Genomic DNA, 16,799 nt, shown 5'->3' on the forward strand with positions numbered 1-16,799 from the left:
AGGTTCACCTCCTCCTTGCCCCGAACACCACTCGGTCTAGCCAGGAAATTTTACTATCCCTCAAGACAACCCTCACAGAGCTACACTCATGAAGTATTCACTCACAAATGAAAAGATTACAATGAACCTCACACCACTAAGACTAGAAATCTTCTTTGAAGAGTATTTTCTCACTAAAATCACTCTACATATTTTTTATCTTCAGTGTGCAAAAGTGGTTTAAAGTATCTGACCAACCACTATTTATATAGGACCAAAAAAGTGCCTCATTAATGTTTCCAACGGATAGAAAGTAGATGAAGAGTCAACTAGCCGTTGGAGTGTCGGACGTCCGATAGTCCTGTTTTTTGCGTCCGACAGTCCTGTTTTTTTGCGTCCGATAGCAGGCAGTGAGTTTAAGAGATTTTCTTCAATTCTTTCGGACGTCCGGTGCAAACTCTTTGTGCGTCCGACAGCAAACAAAGAGATTTGAGAAATGTCTTATTTCCTTCGGACGTCCGGTGGTGGGGTTCTTCATGCGTCCGAAGTTACGCAATGATTATCGGACGTCCGATCCAAGCGTCCGACAGCTTTCAGCAGCCTTTGTCCCTTTCAATTGCATTTGATCTTTGAGTCTGATCGCTGCATTACTGAAGGTATCTCTGGAAAAGATATTAGTATTATCCATTTGTTTTGTAAATATCAAAAGTTAGGAACCAGGATCAATATTCTCCCCCTTTTTGATGATGACAAAACAATGGATAAAGGAAAGAAAAAGATTGTGCATATGAGTATAAGCTCTCCCTCACCTATAGCCTCAGAAAAATTTAAGAAACAAACATATAATCTCAGAATAAACTCCCCATTTCACAAAGCATCCATTTTGATTGCAGCATAACTGAAGGTATTTCTAGAAAAAATATTAGTATTATCCATTTGTTTTGTAAACATCAAAAGTATTATCCATTTTGATTGCTCTGATACCAATTGTAAGGATCGAAGACCACCAAGTGGAAGAGATAAACAATGTACAGATCACAAACGTAACAATATGTAAATAAAAAGGAAAGAATTACAAACCAATTAACTACCCAACTCCTCCTGAGCTTGTTGATTAATTCAAATAAACTTCTTCAAATTGATGAATTACAATCACGCATGCGTACAAAGGAAGGTTCACCTCCTCCTTGCCCCGAACACCACTCGGTCTAGCCAGGAAATTTTACTATCCCTCAAGACAACCCTCACAGAGCTACACTCATGAACTATTCACTCACAAATGAAAAGATTACAATGAACCTCACACCACTAAGACTACAAATCTTCTTTGAAGAGTATTTTTTCACTAAAATCACTCTAGATCTTTTGTATCTTCAGTGTGCAAAAGTTGTTTAAAGTATCTGACCAACCACTATTTATATAGGACCAAGAAAGTGCCTCATTAATGCTTCCAACGGATAGAAAGTAGATGAAGAGTCAACTAGCCGTTGGAGTGTCGGATTTCCGATAGTCCTGTTTTTTGCGTCCGACAGCAGGCAGTGAGTTTAAGAGATTTTCTTCAATTCTTTCGGACGTCCGGTGCAAGCTCTTTGTGCATCCGATAGCAAACAAAGAGATTTGAGAAATGTCTTATTTCCTTCGGACGTCCGGTGGTGGAGTTCTTCATGCGTCCGAAGTTACGCAATGATTATCGGACGTCCGATCCATGCGTCTGACTGCTTTCAGCAGCCTTTGTCCCTTTCAATTGCATTTGATCTTTGAGTCTAATCGCTGCATTGCTGAAGGTCTCTCTGGAAAAGATATTAGTATTATCCATTTGTTTTGTAAACATCAAAAGTTAGGAACCAGGATCAATATTCTCCCCCTTTTTGATGATGACAAAACAATGGATAAAGGAAAGAAAAAGATTGTGCATATGAGTATAAGCTCCCCCTCACCTATTGCCTCAGAAAAATTTAAGAAACAAACATATAATCTCAGAATAAACTCCCCCTTTCACAAAGCATCCATTTTGATTGCTGCATAACTGAAGGTATTTCTAGAAAAGATATTAGTATTATCCATTTGTTTTGTAAACATCAAAAGTATTATCCATTTTGATTGCTCTGATACCAATTGTAAGGATCGAAGACCACCAAGTGGAAGAGATAAACAATGTACAGATCACAAACGTAACAATAAGTAAATAGAAAGGAAAGAATTGCAAACCAATTAACTACCCAGCTCCTCCTGAGCTTGTTGATTAATTCAAATAAACTTCTTCAAATTGATGAATTACAATCACGCATGCGTACAAAGGAAGGTTCACCTCCTCCTTGCCCCGAACACCACTCGGTCTAGCCAGGAAATTTTACTATCCCTCAAGACAACCCTCACAGAGCTACACTCATGAACTATTCACTCACAAATGAAAAGATTACAATGAACCTCACACCACTAAGACTACAAATCTTCTTTGAAGAGTATTTTTTCACTAAAATCACTCTAGATCTTTTGTATCTTCAGTGTGCAAAAGTTGTTTAAAGTATCTGACCGACCACTATTTATATAGGACCAAGAAAGTGCCTCATTAATGTTTCCAACGGATGGAAAGTAGATGAAGAGTCAACTAGCCGTTGGAGTGTCGATGTCCGATAGTCCTGTTTTTTGCGTCCGACAGCAGGCAGTGAGTTTAAGAGATTTTCTTCAATTCTTTCGGACGTCCGGTGCAAGCTCTTTGTGCGTCCGACAGCAAACAAAGAGATTTGAGAAATGTCTTATTTCCTTCGGACGTCCGGTGGTGGAGTTCTTCATGCGTCCGAAGTTACGCAATGATTATCGGACGTCCGATCCATGCGTCCGACTGCTTTCAGCAGCCTTTGTCCCTTTCAATTGCATTTGATCTTTGAGTCTGATCGCTGCATTGCTGAAGGTCTCTCTGGAAAAGATATTAGTATTATCCATTTGTTTTGTAAACATCAAAAGTTAGGAACCAGGATCAATATTCTCCCCCTTTTTGATGATGACAAAACAATGGATAAAGGAAAGAAAAAGATTGTGCATATGAGTATAAGCTCCCCCTCACCTATTGCCTCAGAAAAATTTAAGAAACAAACATATAATCTCAGAATAAACTCCCCCTTTCACAAAGCATCCATTTTGATTGCTGCATAACTGAAGGTATTTCTAGAAAAGATATTAGTATTATCCATTTGTTTTGTAAACATCAAAAGTATTATCCATTTTGATTGCTCTGATACCAATTGTAAGGATCGAAGACCACCAAGTGGAAGAGATAAACAATGTACAGATCACAAACGTAACAATAAGTAAATAGAAAGGAAAGAATTGCAATCCAATTAACTACCCAACTCCTCCAGAGCTTGTAGATTAATTTAAATAAGCTTCTTCAAATTGATGAATTACAATCACGCTTGCGTACAAAGGAAGGTTCACCTCCTCCCTGCCCCGAACACCACTCGGTCTACCCAGGAAATTTTACTATCCCTCAAGACAACCCTCACAGAGCTACACTCATGAAGTATTCAGTTAAAAGTGAAAAGTTTACAATGAACCTCACACCACTAAGACTAGAAATCTTCTTTGAAGAGTATTTTCTCACTAAAATCAATCTACATATTTTTTATCTTCAGTGTGCAAAAGTTGTTTAAAGTATCTGACCAAGCACTATTTATATAGGACCAAAAAAGTGCCTCATTAATGTTTCCAACGGATAGAAAGTAGATGAAGAGTCAACTAGCCGTTGGAGTGTCTGATGTCCGATAGTCCTGTTTTTTGCGTCCGACAGCAGGCGGTGAGTTTAAGAGATTTTCTTCAATTCTTTCGGACGTCCGGTGCCAGCTCTTTGTTCGTCCGACAGCAAACAAAGAGATTTGAGAAATGTCTTATTTCCTTCGGACGTCTGGTGGTGGAGTTCTTCATGCGTCCGAAGTTACGCAATGATTATCGGACGTCCGATCCATGCGTCCGACTGCTTTCAGCAGCCTTTGTCCCTTTCAATTGCATTTGATCTTTGAGTCTGATCGCTGCATTGCTGAAGGTCTCTCTGGAAAAGATATTAGTATTATCCATTTATTTTGTAAACATCAAAAGTTAGGAACCAGGATCAATATTCTCACCCTTTTTGATGATGACAAAACAATGGATAAAGGAAAGAAAAAGATTGTGCATATGAGTATAAGCTCCCCCTCACCTATTGCCTCAGAAAAATTTAAGAAACAAACATATAATCTCAGAATAAACTCCCCCTTTCACAAAGCATCCATTTTGATTGCTGCATAACTGAAGGTATTTCTAGAAAAGATATTTGTATTATCCATTTGTTTTGTAAACATCAAAAGTATTATCCATTTTGATTGCTCTGATACCAATTGTAAGGATCGAAGACCACCAAGTGGAAGAGATAAACAATGTACAGATCACAAACGTAACAATAAGTAAATAGAAAGGAAAGAATTGCAATCCAATTAACTACCCAACTCCTCCAGAGCTTGTAGATTAATTTAAATAAGCTTCTTCAAATTGATGAATTACAATCACGCTTGCGTACAAAGGAAGGTTCACCTCCTCCCTGCCCCGAACACCACTCGGTCTAGCCAGGAAATTTTACTATCCCTCAAGACAACCCTCACAGAGCTACACTCATAAAGTATTCACTTACAAGTGAAAAGTTTACAATGAATCTCACACCACTAAGACTAGAAATCTTCTTTGAAGAGTATTTTCTCACTAAAATCACTCTACATATTTTTTATCTTCAGTGTGCAAAAGTGGTTTAAAGTATCTGACCAACCACTATTTATATAGGACCAAAAAAGTGCCTCATTAATGTTTCCAACGGATAGAAAGTAGATGAAGAGTCAACTAGCCGTTAGAGTGTCGGACGTCCGATAGTCCTGTTTTTTGCGTCCGACAGTCCTGTTTTTTTACGTCCGATAGCAGGCAGTGAGTTTAAGAGATTTTCTTCAATTCTTTCGGACGTCCGGTGCAAACTCTTTGTGCGTCCGACAGCAAACAAAGAGATTTGAGAAATGTCTTATTTCCTTCGGACGTCCTGTGACGCCCCACATCTCCCTAAGGCGGACCAAAGGGTATCCGCGGACGCCTGCCCAGCTCTCGCCAGGACTCAAGCAATTCCATTCAATTTAAAACCGAATTAAGCACTTCGATGAGAGCAACATGAATACAAAAATGCGGAAGCGTTCAAGCTTAATAAGTCACTTAATGTATAACCAGTACATCGGTAATCATAAAACGACTTAAATTCAAAGTACACATCAGGGCCCAAACCTTTCAAGTTTTCAATTTCCAAAAGCACAACCCAAACCAGGGCCTAGTCAAAATATATAACAGGAGTCTTAACAAAATTACAACGGATGGTTTCTCCATATTTCTCCAAGAGTCGGTCCTGTTAAGGAAAACAAAACTATAGGGTGAGCTAACGCTCGTGAGGCCAAGAACACACATGCAATCACTTAGTCAAATAACGATCCCAATTTAATAAATAAAACCATGTCTTTTCAATAATCAATTATTCAAACAGGAAAAGTAATCAGAAACAATTCAAGGATATAGTAGCTCTCAGGAGCTAAATTCCACTCGATCTGTCGATGTCATTCGTATACTTTCCCGCATTGATCCTCCTGTCAACCGGGTCGGTATTTCCATTTCCGTAGATCACCACTTTCTTCCCTCCGTCCACCGTACACCCCAAGGGCCCACAATGACCATAATTGGGCGATACTCAACGAGTATGCCAAGCAAGACCTCTTATTAGGTCGAGCTTATGTGTATCTCATGGCTCGTCCAAATCCCCGACCAAGCCCATTGCTGGCTCGAGTCTAAGGACGGCCTATGAGTTTGGGCGTCCCCCATTCATTTGGTAGTCGAGGAGATTCACTCCAACGACACAAGCATTCATGACATGACATTGCATTTCATTCATTCATTCAATACATTTCATTCATTCATTCATTCATTTGAAATTAGAACGAGTGCGATAAAGTACGCACCCGCCCTTATTTTTAAAACTCCCAACAAGTATCACAATAAGCAAGTATCAAATTCATACACTTGACACTCACCGAGCAATTCAATAAGAATTATTTTCTGGGAGTTCAAGTGTCCGCGGTGAGATCCTCTTGAAGGTCTCCTTGCGCGCCTGGCAATTTAATAGTGGATAATCACACAATTAACCCACTTATCAAGAAAGATTGTACACTAGTACAATCTAAGAATTATTTCGAAAAAGGGAACCTCAATTACACGTAAATCGAGGTTCAACTTGCCTTTTATCATGTACAATATTATTTGAGTTTTTATCATGAAAATCGTAAACAAAACGTTTAAGAACATCAAAAGAATAAAGAGTTTTTGAAAAACTCTATTTCTTTGAAATTGGAAAATTTTCCACTTTTACGATAATCTTTGAAAAATCATAACTCGCTCGGTATAAGTCGAGAATTGGAAAACTTTATACCGTTGGAAACCTCTTAGAGAGTACTATAAGTTCCTAGAAGACACTTTTCCATGAATCGAAGTGGAAAGTGGTCAAAAATGGGCTTGAAGACGCAGCTTCAGTTTACAAGGCAGAATGAAGTTGGTTTTTGGCCAACTTTGAAAATTCGGCACGATTCGCACGTTGCAAACCGGCCTCTGAAATTTTCAGCTCAATTAGTGTTGCAAGTGAAGTGTATGACAAAACAAGCGGATCAAGAATCGGAGTTTCGAGTACCGAGATACGGTAGCCCGAAGTTGGGGAAATTCAAGACTGGATGAGAATTTTCCAGATTTGAACCTCTAACTTTAGTAATTCAATTGGGTATCGAAACGAACTTGAATCGGCACCAAAATTGGCAGTATTTCAATACTATATGGAAAGTATCTCTCTATCGAATTTCGGGGAAAAATACCTTCGGCAAGGTAGTTAATGAGCCCACCGCAGTTCAAGAAAATTCCTAAGGCATTCTGCCTTTGACTTTCATTTTCCCAAATTTCCAATCGTCCAACCAAGAAGGTTATCCAACCATGGTTCATTTGTAAAAATAAGGGTCTAAGATACACCCATAATATCTTTGGTAGTGTTTAATATCAAAAACATCAACTAACAAGTTCACTACAAGATTTGGTTCCAAACCAGTCCAAACATTAGGGTTTTCCAAAACAGAGCAGTCCACTTGCTTCAGTCACAAATCAGTCAATATAGCTCGAAATCGAGCATGGCTTACTCCGTTGGAAAATACATTCATAGGACTAAAATATCACAGAAGAAATCATTTCCAAATTCGGCACCCATCTGGTTCAAATTCGGGCATCAAGTTGCTGCCTGAACACTTCATTCCAGATGAACAGAGTGGCAGGACAGCGAACTTAAAACATTTGGTTCGACTTGGTCACAAAGAATCAGAACGTGCATTTTATACCAAATTAAAGCTAGGAATGTCTAGTTTCAAACGCCACCAACGGCACATGATTTCGACATCCGAGGACAGAGTTATAGCCAAAATACTACTGCTGGTCAGAGACATACGCGAATCAGTTTCCAGATTTGCTGGTTTCGAAAAAAAATTCATTTGCTCCATCAACCCTCAATATTTTCCAATGAAATTTTTCACACATCTAATACATCCTATAAACATCCAATTCAAGCCATTAAACCATTAAAATTTGGCCTGGAAATGGCCGAACATAGCAGGGGCAAAATCGGAAGTTTAGCCTCTTACACCCAATGAGGTTTCCACTAATTACCCATCACTAATGCATCATTATAATCACTAAACCAACAATATAATCACCATTAATCATCACATCAGCAACAACAACCCAAGTGTGGGAATTCCAAGAGCCCACAATCACATTTTTACACCATAAACAAGTAACTAAGTGCATGTATGAGCTTAATCTTGTCATATAATCTCCAAAAGATAAGAATCCAAGAGTTGATCATTACCTACTCCTTTGGTTTGCAAGGTCAGAAATTTCGGCCCTCTTGAAGCTCCAAGAACCCGTGAAGATGCAGCCTTTTGTTAGCTAAATCCAACCTCCAAGAGATTTGCTAAGTGGTCTCCAAGTTTGGTGTGATTTGGAGGTGATTTGGGGTGGTTTTGGGTGAGGTTAGTGTGCAGAATTTTTGTTGTAAATGAGTTAGAGAGTGAGAGGAGCTTGGCCGGCTGTGAGGAGAGAGAAGAGAGAGTGTGTTTGATCTAAGTTAGCTTCTCCAAGAAGATTAAATGTGTGGTGAAAAATTGCTCCAAAGTCAACTCTTGTAAGGCTCGTTTGGCACGTTTTTAGGCTCGATTTTCTCGCGCGTTTGGTTCACTAGTGCACTAAACCTCTAATGCACTCATGTTAATATGGACATTATTCACTCTTAATTGTCTCGAAACAAGAGTCTAAAGTTCCTCAAATAAAGTCGCGCGTGTGAAAACGCGTACCGTCAATTTTAACGCTATAACGCGAAACTTTCGGAAAATTCTTATAACGATTGCACTACTAACTATCACTTGAATATTTATTCATAAGATTACCTATTTTAGGACCATGGTACAAGTCTCCAATATTCCAAGCTTATTATGCTACTACGCGGATAAAATCTCCAAGTACTATTCACTATTTTTACGCAACGCGCTCTAGGAAATTAATTTTCGAAACGAATCATTTTAAAAATATAACGAAGTTATATTACCACTTATTTAGGTCTAATAAGACTAGAAAATATTCCTTGGAAATAAAATCCAATTAAATAATTTATTAAGCCATAAATTAGGCATAAAATAATAGTTTTTGCGAGTCCTCACACGTCCGGTGGTGGGGTTCTTCAAGCGTCCGAAGTTACGCAATGATTAAAGGACGTCCGATCCAAGCGTCCGACAGCTTTCAGCAGCCTTTGCCCCTTTCAATTGCATTTGATCTTTGAGTCTGATCGCTGCATTACTGAAGGTATCTCTGGAAAAGATATTAGTATTATCCATTTGTTTTGTAAATATCAAAAGTTAGGAACCAGGATCAATATTCTCCCCCTTTTTGATGATGACAAAACAATGGATAAAGGAAAGAAAAAGATTGTGCATATGAGTATAAGCTCCCCCTCACCTATTGCCTCAGAAAAATTTAAGAGACAAACATATAATCTCAGAATAAACTCCCCATTTCACAAAGCATCCATTTTGATTGCAGCATAACTGAAGGTATTTCTAGAAAAGATATTAGTATTATCCATTTGTTTTGTAAACATCAAAAGTATTATCCATTTTGATTGCTCTGATACCAATTGTAAGGATCGAAGACCACCAAGTGAAAGAGATAAACAATGTACAGATCACAAACGTAACAATAAGTAAATAGAAAGGAAAGAATTGCAAACCAATTAACTACCCAGCTCCTCCTGAGCTTGTTGATTAATTCAAATAAACTTCTTCAAATTGATGAATTACAATCACGCATGCGTACAAAGGAAGGTTCACCTCCTCCTTGCCCCGAACACCACTCGGTCTAGCCAGGAAATTTTACTATCCCTCAAGACAACCCTCACAGAGCTACACTCATGAACTATTCACTCACAAATGAAAAGATTACAATGAACCTCACACCACTAAGACTACAAATCTTCTTTGAAGAGTATTTTTTCACTAAAATCACTCTAGATCTTTTGTATCTTCAGTGTGCAAAAGTTGTTTAAAGTATCTGACCAACCACTATTTATATAGGACCAAGAAAGTGCCTCATTAATGTTTCCAACGGATAGAAAGTAGATGAAGAGTCAACTAGCCGTTGGAGTGTCGGATGTCCGATAGTCCTGTTTTTTGCGTCCGACAGCAGGCAGTGAGTTTAAGAGATTTTCTTCAATTCTTTCGGACGTCCGGTGCAAGCTCTTTGTGCGTCCGACAGCAAACAAAGAGATTTGAGAAATGTCTTATTTCCTTCGGACGTCCGGTGGTGGAGTTCTTCATGCGTCCGAAGTTACGCAATGATTATCGGACGTCCGATCCATGCGTCCGACTGCTTTCAGCAGCCTTTGTCCCTTTCAATTGCATTTGATCTTTGAGTCTGATCGCTGCATTGCTGAAGGTCTCTCTGGAAAAGATATTAGTATTATCCATTTGTTTTGTAAACATCAAAAGTTAGGAACCAGGATCAATATTCTCCCCCTTTTTGATGATGACAAAACAATGGATAAAGGAAAGAAAAAGATTGTGCATATGAGTATAAGCTCCCCCTCACCTATTGCCTCAGAAAAATTTAAGAAACAAACATATAATCTCAGAATAAACTCCCCCTTTCACAAAGCATCCATTTTGATTGCTGCATAACTGAAGGTATTTCTAGAAAAGATATTAGTATTATCCATTTGTTTTGTAAACATCAAAAGTATTATCCATTTTGATTGCTCTGATACCAATTGTAAGGATCGAAGACCACCAAGTGGAAGAGATAAACAATGTACAGATCACAAACGTAACAATAAGTAAATAGAAAGGAAAGAATTGCAATCCAATTAACTACCCAGCTCCTCCAGAGCTTGTAGATTAATTTAAATAAGCTTCTTCAAATTGATGAATTACAATCACGCTTGCGTACAAAGGAAGGTTCACCTCCTCCCTGCCCCGAACACCACTCGGTCTAGCCAGGAAATTTTACTATCCCTCAAGACAACCCTCACAGAGCTACACTCATGAAGTATTCACTTACAAGTGAAAAGTTTACAATGAACCTCACACCACTAAGACTAGAAATCTTCTTTGAAGAGTATTTTCTCACTAAAATCACTCTACATATTTTTTATCTTCAGTGTGCAAAAGTGGTTTAAAGTATCTGACCAACCACTATTTATATAGGACCAAAAAAGTGCCTCATTAATGTTTCCAACGGATAGAAAGTAGATGAAGAGTCAACTAGCCGTTGGAGTGTCGGACGTCCGATAGTCCTGTTTTTTGCGTCCGACAGTCCTGTTTTTTTGCGTCCGATAGCAGGCAGTGAGTTTAAGAGATTTTCTTCAATTCTTTCGGACGTCCGGTGCAAACTCTTTGTGCGTCCGACAGCAAACAAAGAGATTTGAGAAATGTCTTATTTCCTTCGGACGTCCGGTGGTGGGGTTCTTCATGCGTCCGAAGTTACGCAATGATTATCGGACGTCCGATCCAAGCGTCCGACAGCTTTCAGCAGCCTTTGTCCCTTTCAATTGCATTTGATCTTTGAGTCTGATCGCTGCATTACTGAAGGTATCTCTGGAAAAGATATTAGTATAATCCATTTGTTTTGTAAATATCAAAAGTTAGGAACCAGGATCAATATTCTCCCCCTTTTTGATGATGACAAAACAATGGATAAAGGAAAGAAAAAGATTGTGCATATGAGTATAAGCTCTCCCTCACCTATTGCCTCAGAAAAATTTAAGAAACAAACATATAATTTCAGAATAAACTCCCCATTTCACAAAGCATCCATTTTCATTGCAGCATAACTGAAGGTATTTCTAGAAAAGATATTAGTATTATCCATTTGTTTTGTAAACATCAAAAGTATTATCCATTTTGATTGCTCTGATACCAATTGTAAGGATCGAAGACCACCAAGTGGAAGAGATAAACAATGTACAGATCACAAACGTAACAATAAGTAAATAGAAAGGAAAGAATTGCAATCCAATTAACTACCCAGCTCCTCCTGAGCTTGTTGATTAATTCAAATAAACTTCTTCAAATTGATGAATTACAATCACGCATGCGTACAAAGGAAGGTTCACCTCCTCCTTGCCCCAAACACCACTCGGTCTAGCCAGGAAAGTTTGCTATCCCTCAAGACAACCCTCACAGAGCTACACTCATGAAGTATTCACTCACAAATAAAAAGATTACAATGAACCTCACACCACTAAGACTACAAATCTTCTTTGAAGAGTATTTTCTCACTAAAATCACTCTACATCTTTAGTATCTTCAGTGTGCAAAAGTTGTTTAAAGTATCTGACCAATCACTATTTATATAGGACCAAGAAAGTGCCTCATTAATGTTTCAAACGGATAGAAAGTAGATGAAGAGTCAACTAGCCGTTGGAGTGTCGGAGGTCCGATAGTCCTGTTTTTTGCGTCCGACAGCAGGCAGTGAGTTTAAGAGATTTTCTTCAATTCTTTCGGACGTCCGGTGCAAGCTCTTTGTGCGTCCGACAGCAAACAAAGAGATTTGAAAAATGTCTTATTTCCTTCGGACGTCCGGTGGTGGAGTTCTTCATGCGTCCGAAGTTACGCAATGATTATCGGACGTCCGATCCATGCGTCCGACAGCTTTCAGCAGCCTTTGTCCCTTTCAATTGCATTTGATCTTTGAGTCTGATCACTTCATTACTGAAGGTATCTCTGGAAAAGATATTAGTATTATCCATTTGTTTTGTAAACATCAAAAGTTAGGAACCAGGATCAATATTCTCCCCCTTTTTGATGATGACAAAACAATGGATAAAGGAAAGAAAAAGATTGTGCATATGAGTATAAGCTCTCCCTCACCTATTGCCTCAGAAAAATTTAAGAAACAAACATATAATCTCAGAATAAACTCCCCATTTCACAAAGCATCCATTTTGATTGCAGCATAACTGAAGGTATTTCTAGAAAAGATATTAGTATTATCCATTTGTTTTGTAAACATCAAAAGTATTATCCATTTTGATTGCTCTGATACCAATTGTAAGGATCGAAGACCACCAAGTGGAAGAGATAAACAATGTATAGATCACAAACGTAACAATATGTAAATAGAAAGGAAAGAATTGCAAACCAATTAACTACCCAGCTCCTCCTGAGCTTGTTGATTAATTCAAATAAACTTCTTCAAATTGATGAATTACAATCACGCATGCGTACAAAGGAAGGTTCACCTCCTCCTTGCCCCGAACACCACTCGGTCTAGCCAGGAAATTTTACTATCCCTCAAGACAACCCTCACAGAGCTACACTCATGAACTATTCACTCACAAATGAAAAGATTACAATGAACCTCACACCACTAAGACTACAAATCTTCTTTGAAGAGTATTTTTTCACTAAAATCACTCTAGATCTTTTGTATCTTCAGTGTGCAAAAGTTGTTTAAAGTATCTGACCAACCACTATTTATATAGGACCAAGAAAGTGCCTCATTAATGTTTCCAACGGATAGAAAGTAGATGAAGAGTCAACTAGCCGTTGGAGTGTCGGATGTCCGATAGTCCTGTTTTTTGCGTCCGACAGCAGGCAGTGAGTTTAAGAGATTTTCTTCAATTCTTTCGGACGTCCGGTGCAACCTCTTTGTGCGTCCGACAGCAAACAAAGAGATTTGAGAAATGTCTTATTTCCTTCGGACGTCCGGTGGTGGAGTTCTTCATGCGTCCGAAGTTACGCAATGATTATCGGACGTCCGATCCATGCGTCCGACTGCTTTCAGCAGCCTTTGTCCCTTTCAATTGCATTTGATCTTTGAGTCAGATCGCTGCATTGCTGAAGGTCTCTCTGGAAAAGATATTAGTATTATCCATTTGTTTTGTAAACATCAAAAGTTAGGAACCAGGATCAATATTCTCCCCCTTTTTGATGATGACAAAACAATGGATAAAGGAAAGAAAAAGATTGTGCATATGAGTATAAGCTCTCCCTCACCTATTGCCTCAGAAAAATTTAAGAAACAAACATATAATCTCAGAATAAACTCCCCATTTCACAAAGCATCCATTTTGATTGCAGCATAACTGAAGGTATTTCTAGAAAAGATATTAGTATTATCCATTTGTTTTGTAAACATCAAAAGTATTATCCATTTTGATTGCTCTGATACCAATTGTAAGGATCGAAAACCACCAAGTGGAAGAGATAAACAATGTACAGATCACAAACGTAACAATAAGTAAATAGAAAGGAAAGAATTGCAATCCAATTAACTACCCAGCTCCTCCAGAGCTTGCAGATTAATTTAAATATTCTTCTTCAAATTGATGAATTACAATCACGCTTGCGTACAAAGGAAGGTTCACCTCCTCCTTGCCCCGAACACCACTCGGTCTAGCCAGGAAATTTTACTTTCCCTCAAGACAACCCTCACAGAGCTACACTCATGAAGTATTCACTTACAAGTGAAAAGTTTACAATGAACCTCACACCACTAAGACTAGAAATCTTCTTTGAAGAGTATTTTCTCACTAAAATCACTCTACATATTTTTTATCTTCAGTGTGCAAAAGTTGTTTAAAATATCTGACCAACCACTATTTATATAGGACCAAAAAAGTGCCTCATTAATGTTTCCAACGGATAGAATGTAGATGAAGAGTCAACTAGCCGTTGGAGTGTCGGACGTCCGATAGTCCTGTTTTTTGCGTCCGACAGTCCTATTTTTTGCGTCCGATAGCAGGCAGTGAGTTTAAGAGATTTTCTTCAATTCTTTCGGACGTCCGGTGCAAACTATTTGTGCGTCCGACAGCAAACAAAGAGATTTGAGAAATGTCTTATTTCCTTCGGACGTTCGGTGGTGGGGTTCTTCATGCGTCCGAAGTTACGCAATGATTATCGGACGTCCGATCCAAGCGTCCGACAGCTTTCAGCAGCCTTTGTCCCTTTCAATTGCATTTGATCTTTCAGTCTGATCGCTGCATTACTGAAGGTATCTCTGGAAAAGATATTAGTATTATCCATTTGTTTTGTAAATATCAAAAGTTAGGAACCAGGATCAATATTCTCCCCCTTTTTGATGATGACAAAACAATGGATAAAGGAAAGAAAAAGATTTTGCATATGAGTATAAGCTCTCCCTCACCTATTGCCTCAGAAAAATTTAAGAAACAAACATATAATCTCAGAATAAACTCCCCATTTCACAAAGCATCCATTTTGATTGCAGCATAACTGAAGGTATTTCTAGAAAAGATATTAGTATTATCCATTTGTTTTGTAAACATCAAAAGTATTATCCATTTTGATTGCTCTGATACCAATTGTAAGGATCGAAGACCACCAAGTGAAAGAGATAAACAATGTACAGATCACAAACGTAACAATAAGTAAATAGAAAGGAAAGAATTGCAAACCAATTAACTACCCAGCTCCTCCTGAGCTTGTTGATTAATTCAAATAAACTTCTTCAAATTGATGAATTACAATCACGCATGCGTACAAAGGAAGGTTCACCTCCTCCTTGCCCCAAACACCACTCGGTCTAGCCAGGAAATTTTACTATCCCTCAAGACAACCCTCACAGAGCTACACTCATGAACTATTCACTCACAAATAAAAAGATTACAATGAACCTCACACCACTAAGACTACAAATCTTCTTTGAAGAGTATTTTTTCACTAAAATCACTCAAGATCTTTTGTATCTTCAGTGTGTAAAAGTTGTTTAAAGTATCTGACCAACCACTATTTATATAAGACCAAGAAAGTGCCGCATTAATGTTTCCAACGGATAGAAAGTAGATGAAGAGTCAACTAGCCGTTGGAGTGTCGGATGTCCGATAGTCCTGTTTTTTGTGTCCGACAGCAGGCAGTGAGTTTAAGAGATTTTCTTCAATTCTTTCGGACGTCCGGTGCAAGCTCTTTGTGCGTCCGACAGCAAACAAAGAGATTTGAGAAATGTCTTATTTCCTTCGGACGTCCGGTGGTGGAGTTCTTCATGCGTCCGAAGTTACGCAATGATTATCGGACGTCCGATCCATGCGTCCGACTGCTTCCAGCAGCCTTTGTCCCTTTCAATTGCATTTGATCTTTGAGTCTGATCGCTGCATTGCTGAAGGTCTCTCTGGAAAAGATATTAGTATTATCCATTTGTTTTGTAAACATCAAAAGTTAGTAACCAGGATCAATATTCTCCCCCTTTGTGATGATGACAAAACAACGGATAAAGGAAAGAAAAGGATTGTGCATATGAGTATAAGCTCCCCCTCACCTATTGCCTCAGAAAAATTTAAGAAACAAACATATAATCTCAGAATAAACTCCCCCTTTCACAAAGCATCCATTTTGATTGCTGCATAACTGAAGGTATTTCTAGAAAAGATATTAGTATTATCCATTTATTTTGTAAACATCAAAAGTATTATCCATTTTGATTGCTCTGATACCAATTGTAAGGATCAAAGACCACCAAGTGGAAGAGATAAACAATGTACAGATCACAAACGTAACAATAAGTAAATAGAAAGGAAAGAATTGCAATCCAATTAACTACCCAGCTCCTCCAGAGCTTGTAGATTAATTTAAATAAGCTTCTTCAAATTGATGAATTACAATCACGCTTGCGTACAAAGGAAGGTTCACCTCCTCCCTGCCCCGAACACCACTCGGTCTAGCCAGGAAATTTTACTATCCCTCAAGACAACCCTCACAGAGCTACACTCATGAAGTATTCACTTACAAGTGAAAAGTTTACAATGAACCTCACACCACTAAGACTAGAAATCTTCTTTGAAGAGTATTTTCTCACTAAAATCACTCTACATATTTTTTATCTTCAGTGTGCAAAAGTGGTTTAAAGTATCTGACCAACCACTATTTATATAGGACCAAAAAAGTGCCTCATTAATGTTTCCAACGGATAGAAACTAGATGAAGAGTCAACTAGCCGTTGGAGTGTCGGACGTCCGATAGTCCTGTTTTTTGCGTCCGACAGTCCTGTTTTTTTGCGTCCAATAGCAGGCAGTGTGTTTAAGAGATTTTCTTCAATTCTTTCGGACGTCCGGTGCAAACTCTTTGTGCGTCCGACAGCAAACAAAGAAATTGAGAAATGTCTTATTTCCTTCGGACGTCCGGTGGTGGGGTTCTTAATGCGTCCGAATTTACGCAATGATTATCGGACGTCCGATC

The sequence above is a fragment of the Coffea eugenioides genome, chromosome 7 (genome assembly GCF_003713205.1).
Source record: "Coffea eugenioides isolate CCC68of chromosome 7, Ceug_1.0, whole genome shotgun sequence".
NCBI classification, from domain to species: domain Eukaryota; kingdom Viridiplantae; phylum Streptophyta; class Magnoliopsida; order Gentianales; family Rubiaceae; genus Coffea; species Coffea eugenioides.